Raw genomic sequence first — 25,743 nt, 5'->3', positions numbered from 1 at the left:
TTTAGCCATATTTCCTAATCAATGTCAAATTTGATTAATTGCTCAACCTATTTGGCTAAATTTACAATTCTTGGCCATCTTTTCGATGCAAATCTAGTCATTTTGTGATTCTATCCTAATTATTTTTTAGTTAAAATTGGCCCTTTCTGCTAAGCCTCATTATCACCCCAATTCAATACCATATAATGCCCCTTCAATCCAACTCATTTCCTACTAACATATACACTATCCAGTCCTTTCCTTTCGAGCAACAGACACCAATTTCCAATCCAATTCCCTTTCTCTCACAATACAATATATACCAGTACATACACACACATATCACAGACACGCACGATCCTTTTTCCTTTTTTCTCTTTCCCTCAGACTCACGCGCAACAAGCTCCAAACTAGAAGCTCTAATCATCCCCATTTTCCTGTGATGATCCCCAAAAATCTGGCAAATTTTGTGTTCATCCATCTCCCTCAAGTCAATTTGGGAGCAGGTAACTCCACCCCTTTGTCTACTTTTTCCTCCTATTTTTTTTTCCAAATAAGATCTTAAAGAAGATTTCTCTCCTCTCAAACGTCTTTTTTTGAAATTCAAATAATTTTTTTGGACTATAAATATCACACTTGATTTCATAGGGAGAGGGGAAAACTGGGAGAAAGCTTGGAGAATATTGGAGTCTTTCATTCACTAATTTCTCTATTTATTTTTCCTCTGTTTTCTCTGATTTTTGATAATCATTCTGCTGTTATAATATCCTTTTAATCACTAGCACTCGAAATCAGTGTGAGAATTGATCTGCTCAAGTCATTGTTTCAAGTTCGCTGCCCAGATAAAGGTAATTTCTTTTATTTTATTTAGATGATTTAGTGAGTATTGGGATAGAATAATTTCTTTGTTGCCTCGTATGGTTATATTCCTGTAATTTTCTTTTTCTTCATCTGTTATGGTTTCCTATTTCAAATAATTAATTCTTGCTTTGTATAGTTTCTGTTTTAAGCGATTAATTTCTGTTAAAGCTGCTCAGTTTTTTTTAATGTATTGCTGCTATAATGAGCACTTTTGCCTTAATTTACTGGAACTTATGTGTTTCTTTGTTCAAATTTTCATTACATGGGTAGCTTAAATTCATTATATGTGAGGTTCCATTCTCATTTAACTGTAGAAGTCTTATGTGTTAATTGCTTTCTGCTAAGTCATTATGCCTTAAGTGTGTAGGGAAGTTATCGTGTGTAGTTAGATATTTGTTACTGCTTTATGATCTTCCATTATCCTACGAGATGTTATGATAGTGTAAGCTCTTATCTTTTTTTAATTTATTTTTCTGCTCTTATGTTGTTAGCTTAGATGGTTTAGTAAAATCTTCAACAAGAATTTTAGCCTCACAATGATAAGAACTGATCTTGAAGCTCTATTATTTTTAATTCCACTAGAGTTAGTATGGACTAGTTATGTATCTTGATGATATAACATATGTTGATACATGGTTAATTCCACTACATGTTTTCTTCTGTTAAAATTGAAGCTAAGGTATGGCAATATTAGGTAGTATTGAAGTCCAATACTGATAGAAACTTGAATAGGTTTTATTTCAAGTTTTGTTTAATTGTTTTCCTTTAAAATATTGACCTGCAAATGTTTTGTGATTAACTTGTATAAGATAGTGACTTGTAATTTGAGCATGAAGTATGTTAATATGTTCTTTCCTCGTGTTTGAACTAGTTTAAGGATAAGTTTTCATATTTGAATTCTATTATATGAGTTCATCTCATTTTTATTTCTCAGTAACTTTTATATGATTCAGATCCTCCATTATTCAAAAAGTAGGAATGGTTTCTAAATTCGTTATTGCTTTTAACGAAAATTGAGTTTGCTTTGCATTTGAATTATAAATGTTCTATTTGAATAGCATTTTGCTGTAGTTGGTTCTCGTATAAGTCAAGACAAATTTGAGAGGCCTATCTGTTAGCTACTGGAATCTTGAAGTTACTGTAGCCACAAGCACATTTGGTCTAAGATCTTTAGTCTTAACTAGATCTTTAGTAATGGTCTAAGTTTGGTTAGCTGGATTTGCTTATTTTCTATTTATGAAATCCTTGTTAAGTTAGTCATTAAGGATCGCAACAGTGAATATAAACTGGTTTTATTTTATTTTATTTTAAACATGATAATTTTAATAGTAAGTTCCAGTTTTTCTTCACTATTATATCTGGTAGTAATGTTCAGTTTCTTATCTCTATTTTGTCTATGATTTGTTGAAGTCTTGTTGCAATTGTTTCCGTCTAATTTCTATCTTAATTGATTAGTTTCTTTAGAGATGTTTCATTTGGCTGACCTACCGCTTAATATACTAAGTTCCCATCCTCCATTTTAGTTCTATTTTAGTCAGTTTATCTTTAATGCTTGGATGATTTACTGCAGGTTTGGATAGCTGATTATTTCCTTTTTAAAAAAAAAATTGAAGTTTTTTAAGTAGCTAAAATGCTCATATGTTACCTTGCTCGTTGTTTCAAATCTACTTATTTGATAGTTAGTTACCAATTTCATTAGCATGAATGGATATTAATTATTATTATTTTTGCATGAACTCTCTCCCACTCGAGTCCAATTGGATTTCCACCACTTGCATTCTTTCTTTTGAGTCATCCTCCATAAAGTCATGAAAGGGAAGATAATATCATAGGATTAAAACTCAAACCACTAGTCAGCAGAAATAGCTAAAAGAGGCTAAAAGGAAGATTTTTTTTGGACTCTTTAAGATCTTGAGAATAGCTCTACAGGGACGAAGGCATCCTAGACTCAAAGTCTAGATTATTTCAAATTATATTTTTTCCATACCTTATGCGTTATTATTTGTTATATTATTTGTTGATTACTAACTTTTGTTAACTTAGATGAATCCTCAACGTTTTGGGTTTTAAATGGTTATTTCACTTTTTCATTTAATCATGTTGTTTAGGTAGTCATTTCTAATGTATGTTTTTTTCTAAATAACTAATTTAGTTTGTCTTTTAGCCAAACTTTGAAACTTTGTAAGAATGAATTAAGGATTTCCTATATCCTTTCATAGTTATTGAAAAAAGCTTCTTTTAATCCATGTTTATGAGTTTGAACTAATTGTTTAGTTCAAAAGCTTAACTATGGATGAAATTATTAAAGTTTGAATTATTTCGAGACTTTACAAATATCAAAATATTTTTAGTCATTTCTAGATAGATAATTATTTTTTAAGTACTTTAAATATTAGCCAAATCATTTAATTCGTCGGTCAACCGTGTGTTAGAGAATCCTTTAAGGTGTATAAAATCTTCCTTAGAGGATTGCTTGAACCCTTACCCGACTTTGGTTTCTTTTCAAAGTTCCTTTTTAAATGGTTTTCTTAATTTTCCCAAAATTAAGTGGTGACTCTAATTCCTATTTTGTCTAAAACATATTACTTAAATGAGAATTTTTCGCCAAGTTAGAAAAAGGTTTTGAAACTTAGTTTTCAAAATAGCATCGTAACAGAATGGCGACTCTGCTGGGGATTCATCTAAGTTCTAACCAAAAGGATTTTATTATTTGGCTAATTATTTACTTGTGCTAATTTTTACTTTCTCCAATTATGTGTTTCAATTTTAAATATATTGTTATTATTATTGCATTTCATGGCATATTACAACTGAGTATATAATATATTAAAGAACGGTTTTGCGGAACTGCAGTCGAGATTTTTTTATATTTAACTTTTTTTCGGAACGTCATGCGTCCAATAGTTGTCGTGTGTTCTAGCCTAATTTGATCACTTGGGTTACCGGTCTTTCAAAAGCCACTCTAGTCTACCTAGGTTAGAGCTAAGCCAAATCCATTATTTAGGTACATTTGCCTAAGTTGGTCCAATACCCAAGGCGTATTGGGTCCATTAGAAGACCACCTTGAGTCTAAATAGCCCACAGCCGAAAAAGACGATCATCCAACTATTTGATGAATTTGAAGGATATATATGTCGATTTGTATGTACCATTGTCCCTTGGGTTGGATTTTTATATTTATATATAGTTTCTTTTGTTGTAGCAAAGGAAGACCTCCATTCAAAGATGCTCGGAGGTGTAGTAGAAGTTCAAGAATGAAGATTTCATATGGAAACTTAGTTTATAATTTTCTATTGTACTTAGTTTACAATTTTCTATTGTACCCCAACGTGGGACCGATGTTATTTTTTTCTTTCCCTTATCATGTACTCCCATTTGGTTTATTCACAAAGTTTGTATAAGAAGCAATGGTACATATTACAAATGATATACACATCCTTCAAATGTTATGCTCACCTTTGGCTTAAAAGGTCACATATATATTAGGACACGTTATATATTGTTTATGTGCTAAATGCTACCTAATTTGTTTCATCCGTGTTATTTGTCTTGGGTGTTTAAATACATCTATTTTGCTTTAAATATGATTGGTCCATTATTCCATTTCAAAGTCTTAGAACGTTACTAGCCATAGAAATTTAAATTTTGAGTTTTTCTAAAAATACTCTTTGAGTCTATTATCAAAATATGTTTAAAATTATTTAAGTTCTATGTTCAAATAAATTCTCAAAATTATTAGGTCATCGCTCAAGTTCACGTTGACCTCATTATTCTTAATTTTTAGCGAACGATGCCAAAATAAACCATCAAATCAAATTGTACAAATCCTTTCTTCTCAATTTACCCTTTCAAAAAATCAAATGGTGACCATTTGAACCTTTAAAATTCGCTTGGTTTAATTTCCTTATTTTTAAAATTTTAGTCCACAAAATGGTCAAATATCAATCCATTTGGTCCCTCTTTTAAAATTTCAAATTATGGATCAATCGTTTTTAAAGCAAAATAAATGTTATTTATTTTATATGTTACTTTGATTAATTATTATAATTAATGGACTGACTCATTTACCTTTTGCATTTTTCTTTTATTTTTTAGAGAAAGAGAGACTGATTTGTGTTGGTAATCAAGTTTGCTCACTTCACATAAGATTAAAGAAAAACAATTTCAAGTATCCGTTGGCAGAACATTCATATTTTACATAGTCTAAAGTAAAAAAAGTTGCTAAGAAAACATATTTTACTTGGACTACTAAGAGGACTCATTCAAAAATGGACTGTAGTTTGATCAACATAGTGGTTTCATCCGAACCAATTCTTAGTCTATCTGTCATGATCAATCCTAGTTCATCTACCAGAACAGAATCACACTTGGAAGTCATTGCTCATTTAGAGAAACAGATCACTGAAATGAGTCTCATGGTAACACAATACCAAGATTCTTTTCAAAGCCTACCCCCTAATGTTCACCAAAAGGGACCCGTACCATATTCATTTTCAACTTCAAGTGAGTTTGATCAAGGAGATCATTTCACTACTTCCCAGCAAACTCAAAGTGCTTCACTCATTGGACAACCCAGGATGCTTCCCTTGTATACACTTTGCTCCTCCAAAAGCTCCAAAGATGTCACACCATGCTCCTCCAGTGTACACTTATTTTACTGCTGCTCTTGTTACCAAGACTTAGGGGTTATACTATCAAGATGTTGATCTCTACCTTGACATTAAAAATGATGCAAAATTAGTTGAAGTTGAAATGATGAATAGGAAGATGAAAAGCTTAGAAGATGCTATGAGAGGTATTCACGGATTTGATAGTAACCACAGTGTGAAATATGAGGAGTTTTGCACATTTCCTGAGGTTGAGCTACCACCTGGTTATAAGATTTTGAAATTTGAAAAGTTCAGTGGATCATGAAATCCTTTCGTCCACTTGAAAATTTACTATGAAAAATTGGTTGGTATTGGAAATAATGAAGGAATAAGAATCAAATTATTCAATCAAGGTTTGATTGGAAAAGCTTTGGAATGGTACTCCAAGCAGGATGTGACTAAATGGCATACTTGGGATGATTTAGAGAATGCTTTTGTAGATCACTACAAGTTTCATGTTAAGATCTCTCTTGACAGAAACTCTATTATAAAGCTAAAATCAAGAATATATCGTACGTTGGAGGGAGGAAGCATCTAGGGTGCACCCACCTATAGAGGAATCAGAGATGATTACCTACTTTATTCAAGCCTAAGACTCATAATACTACGAACGAATGGTGACAATGGGTGGAAAGACATTTGCTAAAGTTATCAAAGCTGGAGAAATGATTGAAGATGGTCTCAAGACTGGGAGGATAACAAGTCTGACCACATCTCAATTCACTAACAGAACCTTCCAAACTAGTCCTTTTGGATGTGGAAAGAAAAAAAATAAAGAAGTTGTGATGACAACAACTCGGGGATCTACCTCATATAATCGTCAACCACCTCCAGGTTATCCCACTTCACAATATCATGTCTACAATACACAAGAAACTTTTCATTCTCCACGACCGATGCAAAATCTTCACAACAATTCACCTCGTCCAAACTTCGAGAGAAACCCCCCTCGAGTTTTCACTCTATTGGCAGAATCACTAACTAACCCTTTTTAGCGATTGAAAGAGGCAATAATACTCTATCCAATAGAAGAAAAAATATGAATACTTCAGTTGATTGGTATGACCCGAGTAAACGTTGTGCCTATAACTCAAGAGTCGTTTGAGATGATACGAAGAAGTGTATGACACTCAAGCGCAAAATTCAAGACTTAATTGACAATAAGGTGGTTGATCTTGCAGAAGCTCCACCAAATGTGAACAATAACCCATCGCCCAAGCACAATGAATAGTCATTGGTATAACCAATCACAAAGAAGAATGAAGTTTTCTAGGAGTCTCACTTTTGGCATCTTCAAATTATATATTTAGAGTTTGTTGCTTTCTTTCCTTGTAATCGTACTTTATCGATCCATTTTATTTGTAATCGCACTTCTTTGTTTGTATTTGAACTATGACCTGAATTCTCAAAAATAAGATATGTAGGCGGCCATGTCAACCTTGGTCTCAAAGGGAACTATGTTTGACCTGGTTCTTGCCTCAACGGGATACGTAGGCGCCACACTGGCTCGGTTATATTCCTCATAAGATTTTCATTCCCCTTTATAATGAAAACTAGGGAAGAATTTTGAGAGGATCCCAAAATTATTGAAAAGATGGATTTCTCCAACATGTCAAAATCAAAGATCTCATCGAAATTGCAACTCGGGTAGAATTTTTGATATAATCTCAAAAATTCTATCAGAAACTATGAGAAAGTTCAAGAGTTCTCATATAGAAACTAGGGAAGAATTTTTTAGGAGGCTCTTCAAAAATTCTATCAAGGCCCTACACTTTGAGACTAGATAAGCTTGCAAGAAAGACGCCAGAGCAGCATCAGGATGGAAAGGCAAAGCCAACATGAATCAGTCTTACAAAAACTAAGAAATTTTCATTGGATATAGGAACTATAAAGTCACAAGGCATCGTCATACCCACAGTGGCCTTATCATAATTCATAAGATTTCTACTCATCAAATTGTACTACATAGTGACTAAAATGATGAGATGTTTGTTATACCCCATACTTTTGTATCTTGAGAGACTTTTGTACCTTGAGAGGGTTTTGAGTTTCTTGAAAGATTTTAAAGCTTTTTAAGTTTCTTGAAAGGCTCTTAAGCTTCTTAGAAGTCACCATGTGAGACGGATAATCTATAAGACTAACAAACAACTCTAAGGAAGGGAGAATGTGACACCCCATAGTAGGGAAGATTGGAAATATGGTTTTAAGAATCCGGAAGAAGTTGGAGACCAAGTAATGAGTCGTAGGACTCGACTTACGTATGTAAGCTACCAACTTGAAAATCTTACATTCTTAAGCTACTTGAGTTCATACCAAGCTTAGGTAGTAATGATTACATAAGTTCATAAAGTAAGATGAGATTACGAACCCACGAGCAGAAGAAGAGAGCGACACATGGCAGCAAGAGGGAGTGCCATGTGGAAGCAGCTGGAGGTGCCATGTGGGAGCAGCTGAAACAAGGGGGTGGGCCTCCACCTGCCATGTGGCAGCCCATGAGGGGTGGTGCGATGTGTTGGCCCAACAAGGGCTTGACACGTGTCACCACTTAGGGGTTGACATGAGTCACCCCTTAGAGTAGCCTATATATGTATGTTTATGACTTTTTATTTCCATACTTATCTCATAAGTCATCTTTATCAAAAGAAAATTCTAGAAAGAAGAAAAGAAGAGAGAACTTAAGCTAGAGAGAAGAAAGAGCTACAGTTTTAGGAGGAGAAAAAGGTAAGTTCTCTGATTATGCTCCGTGAATTAATCATATGGGGTATAGCAAGAAGGTATGAAGGTTTTATTAATATATATTCATTGTTTGGATCATCCCCAAATGGACAACAAACAGCCATGAAGTTTCAGTCGCGCTAGAAGAGCTTCCGAGGTGAGTTTTGGCGAGTTTTGGCGAGGTAAGGCTTTATCTTTTAAATTGAAGTTTATGATATTGTTATGGGGTATATTAAATGTCTTAAGTGAGGCTGGAAGTGGAAAAAGTGTATAATAATGTTGACGTTAGAAACAAACTAAATTGAAGTCGTAGTAGGTAAATCGAAGTCGAGTAGTATGTTGTTGTTGTGGTGCTGCAGGTTGGGGGTGGTTTAATTGCATGTTGCAGGGCTGGAATGTACTCAAAAAGGGGTGTGGGTTATGCTTGTTTCATCCACATGACCCTCCATTTCATATGGTAAACTTGCGGTGCACTTATTCCCATTACGAGAATGAAATGATGCTCCAGCTTGACTCAAGACCAAGACTCCTTACAACTAACACCAATAGTGTCACTGAACGACAAAAGGCAATTCTTGAGCAAGTGAGATTGGTTGAAGTTCAGTATGCATCATCAACTGGAGAGGTCTCGATCTCGCTTGGTGGTACCCCTCTCGATGATTGTTGACTCAACATTGATTTTGTGCTTGAGTTGGAGGGCTCTCCCTCCATCCATCGAGTCAAGTCTTTCCTTCTAGGAGTAGGAAAATCATGATTATTTTATGAAATAAAGGCTAAGAACTCCATTTTGGAATCATAGTTCGAAGCTAGTTGTTTGGAGTTGTATCGGGTAATGTTGAAGTGATTAATTTATATATATGCTGCTGGTTTTTTTTATTGGTATGGTTGTTGATATTTTGGCCGAGTTGAAATCTTGGTGATGTTGAAGTTATAGGGGAGATGCTGCCCAATCTTTGATAACTTAGGAACTAGTAATGAACTAGTCAAGGGAAATGGATAAGGAAATGACCTCTATGGAGACTTGGTTGTAGAGTTGGAATTGGAAAGTGAAAGGTCATTAACCATAGTATTACTTTCATGTTAAATAGGTTCAAGAGATGATGAGGCGAACGTATTAGGAGTAATCCGTAAGAGGTATGTAAAGCTAACCATTCCTTCTTTTGGCATGTCTTTGGCTTAAGTATGTAAAGCTAACCGTTCTTTCTCTTGGCATGTTTTGACATAAGTATATAAAGCTAATCTTCCTTTTTGGCATGGTTTTTACGAAACAAGTATATGACTTTTATATGATTCCAAGGAAATTCCTATTCGTAGAGCCACTAGGATGGCCAACTTCTTGATTTTCCAAAGAATATTTTATCATGCCTAGATACATGTATATGATTCCAAAAGTTCTATTTGGATATAACTTATAGTGATATTCAAAAGGTACTTGATACGACTCTTTTCTTGATTTTTGAATAATAGTTCATTTTGTTAACCCCATCGAGTCTTAAAAATGATTTAAAGTGTATTTAATTTCTCACTACTCCACTCATGGATGCCTCAATGCTTCCTTCATCAAGCCTAGGTCAGGTTTTGTTATCGTGCATACTTCTCTACATCATTCGCCGTGCCCCGACATGAGAGGGAAGGTATGCCCTGTACATGGGTTTGATTTGTGGAGTTATGATATGCCATGTACACATATGATATGATATGACATGATATGACCATATAATATGATATGATTTGTTACGAAGATATTCCCTACTCTGGAGTTATAATTTGATATGGCGCTAGTGATGGAGAGGCAACCACGATTTATTCACCGAGTCCCATAATAGGGCCGGATATGGCATATGTTTTTCTGCATACATTATATGTGGTTATGAAAAGAATTTTGATATTTTGGATATTTTGCTCATTTTTGCACCTTCTGTTCTAGTAATGGCTTTACCTATTACAGTCCATGCTTTAAAACTCGGTACATTATCTGTACTGACCCCCTTTCTTCGGGGGCTGCGTTACATGCCCACAAGTACAAACGCTCAGTTTGCTGATCCGCTAGCTTAGGACATCCACCCTGTTGGCTGGCAGTGCTCCTTTGTTTGGAGCCTTATTTTGGTACTAACTTTTCTGTTGTACATTTGTACAAGTCTGTTAAGGGTATGATGGGACCCTGTCCCATCATATGACTATGCTATCATTTTGTAGAGGTATGTAGACTTGTGATGTGGGTTATGTATATATGTTTTGGGCTTTGTGTTCCGTGATGGCCTTAACGGCCCTTTTGTGCTATATTTGTTCTCATGCGCTCTCTAGCGACCCCTTTTTGATTTCTACTTTTATTTATTCTGCTAAAATGCTAAGTGGGGTTAAGGGTACGTATGGCTGCCTAACTCGGGCACCAATCACGGCCTACAGATTTGGGTCGTGACAAAAGTTATATAAAAGTTGTCCTTTCTTTGAGTATCTACAGACTGTGTCTAGTAGAGTCTTGTTTATCGGTGTTTTACGTGCCATATCTATAAACACGAGGCTACAGGATATTTAGGATATTACCTTTCTTTCATATCTAAGATCGTGCAATAAATCTGAGTCATAGAAAAACTCCTTATATTAACCTTGGATGTTAACAGAAGGATGATAGAAACGGAAGGAAGTGACTAACAATATTAGAAGTCACAAGGCACGCAGGTAAGCAAAGGAACGAAAGATATTTATTAGGTAAGGTATTGAAGTAGAACTGAATTGTAAAGTGTTAAAGTGAAAGGAAGAGTAGACAGGAAAGTGTAACAGGGGATGCTCCAGTGTACGTACGAGGTAAGTCCATTTTTATACTATTGATTGTGGGCGCCCTGTGTGGCTGTAATATGATGTGATATGATACATATATATGTAACTTTATACATGTTGGCCCTGTGAGGCACTATTGGTATTTTCTGCGTGCAGATTTGAGATAGTAAGAAATAAAGAGAAAACTCTGCCCAAATTTTTCTAGAAATAAAAAGAGAATAAGATACAGGGCTATAGTATGTCTTGAAAGGTCTGCCCACAATAATGATTAGATTTGTCTAAACCACAAGTATGGCTGACCTTGAGAAATAAGTGGACATGGATGTTGATATTGATATGGTAAACTGAAGTTGGAAAAGACTTGTGACCTTAGGGAGATTTATTTAGAGAAGATTGGTAGTTCTGGATAGAATGATATATTAAGGCACCGATGGAATTGATACACAGGGATAAACTGTGACGAGCTATAATTAAAAGGGAGTAACAGTATGATTAAGACAAAAGTGCAGGGAAACAGAATTGTGATGGATATGAAGTATTAATAGGACAACTTGGGAGATATTAAGGATAAGACTAACTAAGAAGGGTAAGTAACCCATAGTAAGAATTGTTAAAAAGGTTAAGAAGTGTTATATTATGGGGTAGAATACGAACATGATATGAGGTGAATATAACGAGGATCATTATAAAAATAAGTAAAGCCTAGTGAGAAAGTGGCTAGTGATAGGACGTGATCCGTGTAATCAGAATATAAGGGTAAGTGTGAAATGGAAAAGTGGGCTAGGGAACAAATAAGAAAGACTTATTAAGTTCCATAGGGAAAGTTGCGAATAAAGATTATGCAATAACGGAAATGATAGAGCGCACAAGGAAAGAAAGAGTAACTAAAAGGAGTAAGCAAGAAAAAAGCAAGATGACAGTGTAACAATGGGTCATGACATGTGTAGACGAAGATACCAATGCTAAAAGTGACAAAACTACAAAAGACCAAGTTGTAGAAGGATGAGCAATGAGATAGAATGGGTGTTAGGGAATGATTGGTATGATACAAATAAAGATGGATGGACAGAATACATTTTGGAAATGAGAAAAAAGATTATGTGGAAGTAATGCGTTCTGAATAATACAGAGGTAGTATAATATCCCTCTTGTGCAGAATAAAAGATAGACATAGAAAGGATAAATAATAAGAGAAATCTACGGAAGCACCCAAGATAGATATGATTAAATGAATGTAGATACAGAACGAAAGAGGAACGTGAAATATGAACTTAAAAGTGCAATACAACTACATGGTTCTAAGGTAAGGCCCTGATTGAGGCGAACTTAGTATGTTGTTGAGAAACTTAGAAGCCGGTGTTAGGTACACAGTAAGGGCAAGGGGTATAAGGTATAAAGGGGTGGTGAATGCACACAACATCGCCCCGATAATAGTGGAATCCTTAAGAAACAAAGACGGTAAACTTAAGGAATAAATGGTGCAATACACATTCATTCCAAGAAACAAAGGATATAGGTTGGGATAAAGCTATTCTTGCAAGAGAACCTTGGACAATTATCATCAGAATACAAGTATTACCTAATTGAAATTGGAATGACTAAAAGTACTAATTAACTTTTGATAAAGATAAGTGGAGTATGGCTTTGGATGTGTTGTTCCATGGGTCACATTACATAAGTACAGATTAATAGATGAGCTATAGCACTATGTATTGAAAGGTTCTCATCGCTTCGTGACTTAGTCAAGGTTTCATACATACAGAATCAAGTTATAAAGGATGAAGAAAGAGATGGACATGATACGGTACCAAGCGGATTAGGAAAAGAGAATTGGATGAGTTTTGAGATTGGACAAAGGTATAAGTACCCCCCTTCTTCAGGGGGGAAGCGGGTGAGAAGAATGCAAGGGCAAGATAGAAATAATGGATACTAAAATATAGTGGACATGGATGTTTAAAATTCAAGAAGATCTCATGCTGAAGCAGGTTAGAAGGGCTGAAAGCCAACAATAATGGGATAGAAGTCAGAATGGTATTTAAGGTGGTGTCGAGAAGTTTTTGGCAAAAACCTGCATGACATAACATTAGAAAATGGGTGTGTATAAAAAAAGAAAGAGTAAGACTAGGGAAGGGTATCGAATAACTCAAGAGATCGCGTGAAGGATAACAATACCATGCGGGGTCAAAATCCAAGATGTTAGCTATAGCATTGGTCGCAAATAATGTTGCGATAGATAAATAACCAAGAAAAAGGGACAGGAAGCCTCTTATGATTGGAAATGAGAAGAGCAAGGAGTGAATAAAAGAAAAGAAAGAAGTATGATAAGATGGGACAAACGAGTTTCAATGTGAATGAGATAGGTGAAGCAGAATAAACCTAGAGATGAAAAGACTATGTCTACCTCATAAAGTTGTACCGGCAGGGTTATGCAACCTATGAATATGTATGTATTAGGTATAGGGCCAAGTGAGTAAGTACGTGGTAAAAAGAATAAGGGTTCAATAAGGACAATATCGTTATAATATTTTGGATACGTTACAGAAAGGTAGAGAAGAGATATCCGTACTTGTTCCCTATATCCAAAGGTAGTCTAAACTCCTAAAAGGATTAGCCTATTCTTTTCTTTGTGTTTTTCTTTCTTTTTTATACCTTTCATAGATTCATAGAGGTTATAGAGAACTCCCAAAAATCCTCGTAAAAACCTATAAGATGAGTTAACATTCGAGGACGAATATTCTAAAGGAGGGAAGAATGTTATACCCCGTACTTTTGTATCTTGAAAGACTTTTGTACCTTGAGGGACTTTTGAGTTTCTGGAAAGATTTTTAAGCTTCTTAGGCTTCTTAAACTTCTTAAGTTTCTTGAAAGGTTCTTAAGCTTCTTAGAAGTCACCATGTGAGCCGGATAATCTATAACGCTACCAAACAACTCTAAGGAAGGGAGAATGTGACACCCCATAGTAGGGAAGATTAGAAATATGGTTATAAGAATCTGAAAGAAGATGGAGGCCAAGTAATGAGTCGTAGGACTCGACTTATGTACTTAAGCTACCAACTTGAAAATCTTACATTCTTAAGCTACTTGAGTTCATACCAAGCTTACGTATCAAGAATTACATAAGTTCGTAAAGTAAGATGAGATTATGAACCCACAAGGAAAAGAAAAGAGTGACACATGGCAGTAGCTAGAGGTGTGACATGGAAGCAGCTGCAGCAAGGGGGTGGGCCCCCACTTGCCACATGGAAGCTCATGCGGGGTGGTGCGATGTGTTGGCCCAACAAGGGCTTGACACATGTCACCACTTAGGGGTTGACATATGTCACCCCTTAGAGTAGACTATGTATGTATGTTTATGACTTTTTATTTCCATCCTTATCTCATAAGTAATCTTTATCAAAAGAAAATTCTAGGAAGAAGAAGAGAAGAGAGAACTTAAGCTAAAGAGAAGAAAGAGCTACGGTTTTGGGAGGAGAAAAAGGTAAGTTCTCCGATTCCGCTCCATGAATTAATTATATGGAGTATACAAAGAAGGTATGAAGGTGTTATTAATATTAATTTATGGTTTGGATCATCCCCAAATGGACAACAAACAGCCACGAAGTCTCAGGCGCCAGAAGAGCTTACGAGGTGAGTTTTGGCGAGTTTCAGGCAAGGTAAGACTTTCCCTATCAAATTGAAGTTTATGATGTTTTATGGGGTATATTTAATGTCTTAAGTTAGGCTGGAAGTGGAAAAAGTGTATAAGGATGCTTGACGTTAGAAACAAACTAAATTGAAGTCATAATAGTTAAATCGAGGTCGAGTAGTGTGTTGTTGTTGTGGTGCTGCAGGTTGGGGGTGGTTTAATTGCGTGTTGCAGGGATGGAAAGTACTCAAAAAGGGGTGTGTATGCTTCTGGTTGCAGCCACACGACCCTTCATTTTATATGGTAAAAGATTTTACGAAATAAAGGCTAAGAACTCTATTTTGGTATCGTAGTTCGAAGCTAGTTGTTTGGAGTAGTATTGGGTAATGTTGAAGTGATTTATTTATATATATGCTGCTGGTTGTTTTTGTTGGTATGGTTGTTGATATTTTGGCCGAATTGAAATCTCGGGGATGTTGAAGTTATACGGGAGATGCTGCTCAATTTTCGATAACTTAGGAACTAGTAATGAACTAGTCGAGGGAAATGAATAAGGAAATGACCTCTATGGAGACTTGGTTGTAGAGTTGGAATTGGAAAGTGAAAGGTCATTAACCATAGTATTACTTTAATGTTAAATAGGTTAAAGAGATGATGAGGCGAACATATTAGGAGTAATCCATAAGAGGTATGTAAAGCTAACCGTTCCTTCTTTTGGCATGTCTTTGGTTTAAGTATGTAAAGCTAACCGTTCTTTCTCTTGGCATGTTTTGACATAAGTATATAAAGCTAATCTTCCTTTTTGGTATAGTTTTTACGAAACAAGTATATGACTTTTATATGATTCCAAGGAAGTTCCTATTCGTACAGCCTTTAGGATGACCAACTTCTTGATTTTCCAAAGGATATTTTGTCGTGCCTAGATACGTGTATATGATTCTAAAAGTTCTATTTGGATATAACTCATAGTGATATTTAAAAGGTACTTGATACGACTCTTGTCTTGATTTTTGAATAATAGCTCATTTTGTTAACTCCATCAAGTCTCAAAAATGATTTAAAGTGCATTTAGTTTCTCACTACTCCACTTTTGGATGCCTCAATGCTTCCTTCACTGAGCCCGGGTCAGGTTTTGTTATCGTGCATACTTCTCTGCATCGTTCGTTGTGCCCCGATGTGAGGGGGCAGGTACGCCCAGTATATGGATTTGATTTGTGGAGTTATGATGTGCCATATACACATATGATATGATATGATCTGATATGACCATCTAATATGATATGATTTGTTACGGATTTGTTCCCTACTCTGGAGTTATGATGTGCTGTGGCGCCAGTGATGGGGCGGCAACCACGATTTATTCACCAAGTCCCATAATGGGGCTGGATATGGCATATGTTTTTCTGCATACATTATCTATGGTTATGAAAAGCATTTTGATATTCTGGATATTTTGCTCATTTTTGCACCTTCTGTTCTAGTAATGGCTTTACTTATTACAGTCCATACTTTACATACTCATACATTGTCTGTACTTATAGCCTTTCTTTGGGGGCTGCATTACATACTCGCAGATACAGATGATCGGTTTGCTGATCCACTCGCTTAGGACATCCACCCTGTTGGTTGGCAGTGCTCCTTTGTTCGGAGCCCTATTTTGGTACTAACTTTTCTGTTATATATTTGTACATATTTGTTAAGGGTACGATGGGGCCCTATCCCATCATATAACTAGGCTATCATTCTGTAGAGGTCTGTAGACTTTTGATGTGGGTTATGTATATATGTTTTGGGCTTTGTGTTCCGTGATGGCCTTAACGGCCCTCTAATGCTATATCTGTTCTTATGCGCTCTCTAGCAACCCCTTTTTGATTTCTACTTTTGTTTATTCTACTAACACGCTAAGTGGGGCTAAGGGTACATATTCACGGCCTACGGAGTTGGGTCATGACAATGTTATCCAGACCAATAGGTGTCGCTATTATAATTGGAGGCAAAATTTCAAAGATCCTCCCAAAATTTTGAAGAATTAGGCTAGATGTTCTTCCAGAATCTTACATTCTTCTCGGCTACCAGATCATCATGACATATTTTGACATATGTTAAACCCTTTGTTTTCAAACATAACAAATTCTCTGTGAGCGAAGGGATGACAAACTACGAGAAAAACTATTGTGTTTGGATTTTGTGCCATTCATAAAGACATATTAAGCCTTCACCTTGGCATGTTAAATTATTACCAGAGCATCACTTCCTTCAATGTGACACGTTATATTATTGGACCGTTACTTCCTTCAACGTGACACATCATATTATATTGGATGTTCACTTTCTTCAACGTGACACATCATATTATATGGATCATCACTTCCTTCAACGTGACACATCATATTATATTGAATCATCACTTCTTTCAACATGACCCATTATTATTATATTGGGCCATCACCGCCCTCAAAGTGACAACTTATTATAACGTTGGGACGTCACCTCCCTAAAAAGTGACACATTGGGACGTCACATCCCTAAAACGTGATACATTAGGACGTTACCTCCCTAAAAAGTGATTTATTGGGGTGTCATCTCCCAAAAAAGTGATATATTAGGACGTCACCTCCCTAAAAAATAAGATATTGAGACGTCACCTCCCTAAAAAATGACATGTTGGGACGTCACATTCCTAAAAAGTGATATATTGAGACGTCACCTCCTTTAAGAGGTAACATATTGGGACGTCACCTTCCTAAAAAGTGAAGTATTAGGAAGTCACTTCCCTAAAAGAGTGAAACAATACGTTATGTACAATTGATGCATCACTTTAGATCACCATTTCCTTCAAGAGCAATATTCTTGAAATCGTAATTTCCTTTAGTATAACATGTTAAACCAGGTTTACACAAATTATATTTGTATTTATGTTTCATTTTCTACTAACAAGTTTTTTCCAGATTTTGCACTACAAGAATGTGAACTACGTCAAAAGGGACGCAACAAAACATGAAACATTTTCTTAGCAGAGAACTGAAATATAGTTCGAAGAGGAATATCAAACTCTTTGGACGCGAGTTGAGGATCGACTTCCACCACAATCAAACCACGTACCTATCATAAGGAGTATGGGTATTTCTTGGGGCTTAAAAGTTTTTGCTTCGCATCCGATGAAATTTTCAAATTCTCACTGGAGTTAACTTTCAAATCGAGTGACAATACACCGAGAACTTTGGAAGTTATGTCCATGTAAGCTCTTAGCTATGAGTGTGAAAGGCCCCATATTCATGGTTGTGATGTTTTCAAGCCTCTTTTCCATGTTCAACTTAGTTATCATTCATCCTTAAGCTAAAGGTTATTTCCGCATAAGAGATTTTATTTTCAATCGATTGAGTCAAACTACAAGCAATCTGATTCTCATGTCTATGGATATGTAGGCATGCTCTATATTAAAAACTTGAATGTACTCCAATAATCAATCTCCATCTTGTTCCCGAGCATTGTTGTCTCTTCATAATTTGACACTGGATAGCTTTTGTATTTTTCAAATTCGTTCTTAAAACTAAGAGTTTTGAACTACAATGGCCTGATTTCTCATGTAACCTGAGATATATAGGAAACCAATACCAGGGTCCGGCCATAAGTCCTTAGAATCCTTGTCATTCTCTATTCTAAAGAGATGATTTAGTGGATGGACAAAATTGGATTTTTCAAGTTCATTTGCCTCGGATCTCTTTCATCGATCCAAGCCAAATGAGGAAAAATTGTTGACACCCACTTTTATCTTGCCACAACGCAAATTAGTTATCGATTTTCTTCAATTATCAAACAATTTGAAATATTTATTTTTTTTTAAAAAATCAATTTTTTTTGCAAGTTATCTTTATGTAATTTGTCATTTTTATAATTTTTTGAATATATATATATTTCTATTTAATTATTTATATAATTATTAGGTTTTATAAATATTCAAAAATGATCTCAAAAAGATTTAATTATTTAGTAAATTAGTAGTTGATATGTTCAAATTAATTAGATTATAGTTAGGTTAATTAATTATTTGGTTAGAATTAAGAAACTTGTTAATCGATTAGTGTTAATTCATCTTATTTAAAATTTAGCCATATTTCCTAATTAATTTCAAATTTGATTAATTGCTTAACCTATTTGGCTAAATTTACAATCTTTAGCCATATTTTCGATGCAAATCTAGTCATTTTGTGATTCTATCCTAATTAATTTTTAGTTAAAATTGGCCCTTTCTTCTAAGCCTCACTATCACCCCAATTCAATACCATATAATACCGCTTTAGCCTAACCCATTTCCTACTAACATATAAACTATCCAGTCCTTTCCTTTCAAGCAGCAGACCCCAATTTCCAATCTTATTCCCTTTCTCCCACAATACAATATATACCCAATACATACGCACACATATCACCGACACGCGCTCTCCTTTTCCCCTTTCTCTCTTTCCCTCAGACTTAGTTGCAACAAGCTCCAAACTAGAAGCTCCAATCATCCCCCTTTTCCTGCGATGACCCCCCAAAATCTTGCGAAATTTGTGTTCATCTATCTCCCTCAAGTCAATGTGGGAGCAGGTAACTCCACTCCTTTGTCAACTTTTTCTTCCTATTTTTTTTTCAAATTAGATCTTAGAGAAGATTTCTCTCCTCTCAAACGTCTCTTTTTGAAATTCAAATAATTTTTTTGGGCTATAAATATCACACTTGTTTTCATAGGGAGGGGGGAAACTGGGAGATAGCTTTGAGAATATTGGAGTCTTCTGTTATAATATTCTTTTAATCACTAGCACTCGAAATTGGTGTGGAAATCGTTCTGCTCAACTCATCATTTCAAGCTCGTTACCCAGATAAAGGTAATTTCTTTTATTTTATTCGAATGATTTAGTGAGTATTGGGATAGCATAATTTATTTGTTGCCTCATATGGTTTTAGTCCTGTAATTTTCTTTTTCTTCATGTTTTATGTTTTCCTGTTTCAAATAATTAATTCTTGCTTTGTATAGTTTCTGTTCTGAGCGATTAATTTCTGTTAAAGTTGCTCAGTTTTTTTTAATGTATTGCTGCTATAATGAGCACTTTTGCCTTAATTTACTGGAACTTATGTATTTCTTTGTTCAAATTTTTATTACGTGGGTAGCTTAAATTCATTATATATGAGGTTCCATTCTCATTTAACTGTAGAACTCTTATATGTTAATTGTTTTCTGCTAAGTTATTATGCCTTAAGTGTGTAGGGAAGTTATCGTGCGTAGTTAGATATTTGTTACTGATTTATGATCTTCCATTATCCTTCGAGATGTTATGATAGTGTATTTACTCTTTTCTTTTTTTTATTTCTTTTTATGCTCTTATGTTGTTAGCTTAGATGGTTTAGTAAAATCTTCAACAAGAATTTTAGCCTCACAATGATAATTACTGGTGGGGGAGTTTGACCACAGCTAGTGCCTTGGAGATAGGAGAGAAATTGAAGGATATGGAGGTCTAGGATAATAGTGGGGATGCAAACAGTATGTGGGATAGGACGTCTAGTTATATTAGGGTGTAGCAAGGGAAATGTTGGGAGTCTTGATAGGTAGTCGTACTCGGCATCGAGGGGACTGGTGGTGGAATGGAGAAGTGCAAGAGAAGGTGGAAGCAAAGAAGATGGCGTATGCGAAGTTGATAGAAAGCAAGGATGAGGTGGAGAAGTGGACGAATAGGAAACTTTATAAGATAGCGAGGAAGGAGGCGAAGTCAGCAGTTTTAACAAGAAAAATGATAACTTTTGAATGCCTTTATGCTGAACTAGAAGAGAAAGGTGGGGATAGGAAATTGTTCAGGATAGCTAGGGCATGGGAGAGAAGGGCACGCGATGTGGGTCAAGTGAAGTGCGTTAAGGATGAGCATGGAAAAGTATTGGTAGAGGAGAGCCTTATTAAACAGCGATGGCAGTCATAATTCCATAAACTCTTGAATGAAAAAAGGGGACTGAAAGATTATGTTGGGAGATTTGGAACATACAGGGAGGCGTCACAATTTTGGGTGTTGTATGAGTATTACGGTCGAGGAGGTTAAGGGTGTTGTTCGTAGGTTGCGTTAGGGAAGAGCGACCGAACCTGACGAGATTTTTGTGGAATTTTGGAAGAACGCGAGCTCTGTAGGTTTAGAGTGACTGACTAGGTTATTTAATATCATCTTTGAGATCGCAACGATGCCTGAAGAATGGAGGTTGAGCGTAATGATACCTCTATAAAGAAACAAGGGGGATATCTAGAGCTGCAATAACTATAGAGGTATCAATCTTCTAAGCCATACTATAAAAGTATGGGAAAAAGTGGTGGAGATGAGGGTCAGGAGAGGCGTATCTATTTTAGAGAACCAGTTCAAATTTGTGCTGGGACGATCAACTACATAAGCCATCCATCTTATGAGGAGATTGGTGGAGCAGTATAGGGAGAGGAAGAGGAACTTGTATATGGTATTCATTAACCTAGAAAAGGCTTAGGATAAAGTCCCACGAGAGATACTATGGAGATGTCTAGAGGCTAAAGGTGTACCTGTGGCGTACAATAGGGTGATCAGGGACATATATGAGGATGCCAAAACTAGGGTAAGGACAGTATGAAGGGACTCAAAGCACTTCCCTGTCGGGATGGGGTTGCATCAAGGATCAACTCTCAGACCATTTTTATTTGCCTTGGTGATGGATGGATTGACGTGACAAATTCAAGGTGAGGTGCCATGGTGTATTCTTTTAGTGGATGATATAGTCCTAATCGATGAGACTCATAGTAGAGTTAACGCTAAACTAGAGGATTGGAGACATATCTTGGAGTCTAAAGGGTTTAAGTTGAGTAGTATCAAGATAGAGTACTTTGAGTTCAAATTCAGTGAGACACCTCTGGGGGTTGGCGCAGAAGTTAGGCTTGGTGACCAGGCCATCCAAAAGAAAAGTAGTTTCAAGTACCTTGGGTCTATCATACAAGGCAGCGGGGAGATTGATGATGATGTCACACACCATATTAGAGCAGGGTGTATGAAATAGAGGCTCGCTTCTGGTGAGCTATGTGACAAAAATGTGCCACCACAACTTAAGGGCAAGTTCTACAAAGTGGTGGTTAGATTGGCTATGTTATATGGGGCAAAGTGTTGGTCGGTTAAGGTCTCTCATATTCAAAAGATGAAAGTTGCCGAGATGAGAATGTTGAGATGGATGTGTGGTCATATCAGGATTGATAGGATTAGAAATGAGGCTATTTGAGACAAAGTAGGAGTGGCCTCGGTGGAAGACAAGATGCGGGAAATGCGACTGAGATAGTTTGGGCATATGAAGAGGAGAGACACAGATGCCCCAGTGCGGAGGTGTGAGAAGTTGTCCATAGATAGTTTCAAGAGAGGTAGGGGTAGGCCAAAGAAATATTGGGGAGAGGTGATTAGACAAGACATAGCGCAATTATAGCTTACCGAGGACATGACCCTAGATAGGAGGATGTGGAGGACCCACATTAGGGTAGAAGGCTAGTACATAGTCTCATTAATCCTCCTTATTAGTAGGCGCATTAGCTCACTATAATTTCTTGTGCTCTGATTTCTGTTATTATCTGTTACTTTCTGTACTTTGATTACTCTATTTTATCCCTGTCGTTTTCGTTATTTGCTTTCTCATATATGTCGTATCTAACCTCTTTTATACTTTTATGCTTTTATTGAGCCGAGGGACTTTCGGAAACAGCCATCCTACCTTGGTAGGAGTCAGGTATGCATACACTTTACCCTTCCCAGATCCCACGTTGTGGAATTTTACTGGATTGTGTTGTTGCTGTTGTTCTAATGATAAGTATCGATATTGAAGCTCTATTATTTTTAATACAACTTGATTTAGTATAGATTAGTTATGTATCGTGATGATATAACATATATTGATACATGGGTAATTCTACTACATGTTTTCTTATGTTAAAACTGAAGCTTAGGTATGGTAATATTAGGAAGTATTGAATTCCAATACTGATAGAAACTTGAATAGGTTTTATTTCAAGTTTTCTTTAATTGAATTCCTTTAAAATCTTGACCTGCAAATGTGTTGTGATTAACTTGTATAAGATAGTAACTCGTAATTTGAGCATGAAGTATGTTAATATGTTCTTGCCTCATGTTTGAACTAGTTTAAGGATAAGTTTGCATATTTGAATTCTATTATATGAGTTCATCTCATTTTTATTTCTTGGTAACTTTTAATGATTCAAATCCTCCATTATTTAAAAATTAGGAGTGATTTCTAAATCCGTTATTGCTTTTAACAAAAATTGAGTTTGCTTTGCATTTGAATTATAAATGTTCTATTTGAAAAGTAATTTGCTGCAGTTGGTTCTTTTATAACTCAAGACAAATTGAGAGGCCTGTCTGTTAGCTACTGGAATTTTGAAGTTAGAGTAGCCAGAGGAACATTTGGTCTAAGAACTTGAGTCTTAACTAGATCTTTTAATGTTCTATTTTTGTTAGATGGATTTGCTTATTTTCTATTTTTGAAATCCTTATCAAGTTAGTCATTAAGGATCGCAACAGTGAATATAAACTGGTTTTATTTTATTTTATTTTAAACTTGATAATTCTAACAGTAAGTTCCCATTTTTCTTCACTGTTATATCCGGTAGTAATGTTCAGTTTCTTATCTCTATTTTGTCCCTGATTTGTTGAAGTCTTGTTGCAATTATTTTCATGTGATTTCTATCTTAACAAATTAGTTTATTTAGAGATGTTTCATTTGGGTGATGTACCTCTTAATATGCTAAGTTTCCTTCCTCCATTTTGGTTCCTATTTAGTCTGTTTATCTTTAATGCTTGGGTGATTTAATAAAGGTTTGGATAGTTGATTATTTCTTTTAAAAAAAATTAAAGTTTTTTAATTAGCTAAAATGCTCATATGTTAACTTGCTCGTTGTTTTAAATCTACTTATTTGATAGTTAGTTAGAATTTCATTTGCATGAATGAATAGTAATTCTTTATTTTTCTTTCTTTTGCATGAACTCTCTCCCAGTCAAGTCCAATTAGATTTTCACCACTTACATTCTTTCTTTCGATTCATCCTCCATAAAGTCATGAAAGGGGAGATAATATCATCGGATTAAAACTCAAAACAGTAGTTAGCAGAAATAGCCAAAAGAGGCATAAAGGAAGATTTTTTTTGGACTCTTTAAGAGTTTGAGAATAGCTCTACAGGGACGAAGGCATCCTAGACTCAAAGTCTAGATTCTTTCGAATTATATTTTTTCCATATCTTATGTGTTATTATTTTCTATATTATTTGTTGATTACTAACTTTTGTTAACTTTGATGAATCCTCAACGTTTTGGGTTTTAAATGGTTATTTCACTTTTTCATTTACTCATGTTGTTTGGGTAGTCATTTCTAATGTAAGGTTTTTCTAAAAAAACTAATTTAGTTTGTCTTTTAGCCAAACTTTGGAACTTTGTAAGAATGACTTAAGGATTTCCTATATCCTTTCATAGTTGTTGAACAAAGCTTCTTTTAATCCACATTTACGAGTTTGAACTAATTGTTTAGTTCAAAAGCTTAACTATGGATGAAATTATTAAAGTTTGAATTATTTTGAGACTTTACAAATATCAAAATATTTTTAGTCATTTCTAGATAGATAATTATTTTTTCAAGTACTTTAAATTTTAGCCAAATCATTTAATTCATCGGTCAACCGTGTGTTAGAGAATCCTTTAAGGTGTGTAAAAACTTCCTTAGAGGATTGCTTGAACCCTTACCTGATTTTGGTTTCTTTTCAAAGTTCCTTTTTAAGTGGTTTTCTTAATTTTCCTAAAATTATGTGGCGACTCTAACTCCTATTTTTTTAAAAAAAAATTACTTAAATGAGAATTTTTTGCCAATTTATGAAAAGGTTTTGAAACTTAGTTTTCAAAATCACTTCGTAACAATTAGGTCTTGGAAAAGCCAAGGGTCGTAAGAGACCAGGAGTTTCTGAGGCATTGTAGTTACTTTTTTGACAAACTGAGCACTTTCTAGAAAAGATTAGCCAGCCTTCTATAAGTATTCTCCATTCCTTATTCCCCCCATTAGTGTTATTATTCCATGGTTGCATGATTTCCTTCCTTAGTTGTGCATCTGCTCCTATAACTATCTTACCATACTTCCTCAGTTTTTGGTTGATGAAAGTGTATCCCTTCACTTTTTCACCTTGTTCTTCCATCTTCTTAATAAGAGATCTCAACTCCTGGTCTTTGTTCCAAAGTTCCATGATCCTAATATGATGATAACCAGACATTAGATCTAGTTTAGAGTAGATTTGTGAACCACCAAGTTCATTAACAACTCTTCAATAATGGGAATGGGAAATTTATCTTTAATAGTCATCTTGTTGAGTGCCCTATCATCTACAAACAATCTTCAGGACCCATCCTTCTTCCCTACCAATACCACTAGTGAAGCATAAGGACTAGAGCTTGGCTGCACAATGTCTTGATCCAACATTTCCTGCACTAGCTAATCAATGACATCCTTTTGTCCTGATGAGTACCTATATCATCTAGCATTGACTAGATTACTACCTTGGTACAAAGGAATCTTGTGGTCAAACACTTCTCTATGAGGCGGCAAGTCCTTAGGATCTTGAAAGAGTATCTGAAACTTTTGAATCAATGCCAAGGTAGGAGTGGCACTAGCACTGGTCTGTAGTTCCTCTTATTGTACATAATCAGTTTGTAATACCCTGATCATTAAAAGTTAATAGTCATTTTGAGATATCTTGTCCAACTTCTTGGCCTCCATAATTCTAGTTCTCTCTCTAGTACCTTGCAATACCACTTCCTTGCCTTGATACTAGAACCCTAATGTCAACTTCTGGAAGTTGAGTTTGATATATCCTAGGGGAAGCAACCATTAGACCCCAAAATTATGTCACAAGACCCCAATGACAGCAACAAAACATCATCATGGAATGTGAGGCCCGACATCATCCATAGAAAGTTTCTACAAACCTCATTAGGCTGTCTATTTCCACCATCAACTACATTCACAGACTGTGGCTTGATCAATTGTATATCTCCCTGCAACTTCTTAATCAACCTATCATCAATAAAATTATGTGAGCTTCTAGGATCAACCAATATGTTT

The 25,743-nt window shown here is 35.5% G+C and overlaps 1 long non-coding RNA gene across 1 annotated transcript; it reads left to right on the top strand.

Annotated features, from left to right (window-relative positions):
• Window positions 1–183: 183 nt before the first annotated feature.
• On the top strand, window positions 184–4,346 carry LOC129903344 (uncharacterized). The gene is made up of 3 exons (XR_008770252.1): window positions 184–485; window positions 762–827; window positions 4,043–4,346. It is a non-coding gene; the product is annotated as an uncharacterized LOC129903344 (long non-coding RNA).
• Window positions 4,347–25,743: the final 21,397 nt, after the last annotated feature.

The sequence above is a fragment of the Solanum dulcamara genome, chromosome 9 (genome assembly GCF_947179165.1).
Source record: "Solanum dulcamara chromosome 9, daSolDulc1.2, whole genome shotgun sequence".
NCBI lineage: Eukaryota > Viridiplantae > Streptophyta > Magnoliopsida > Solanales > Solanaceae > Solanum > Solanum dulcamara.
Note: the sequence above shows the minus strand (reverse complement) of the source record. Positions and strands in the feature narration are given on the sequence as shown.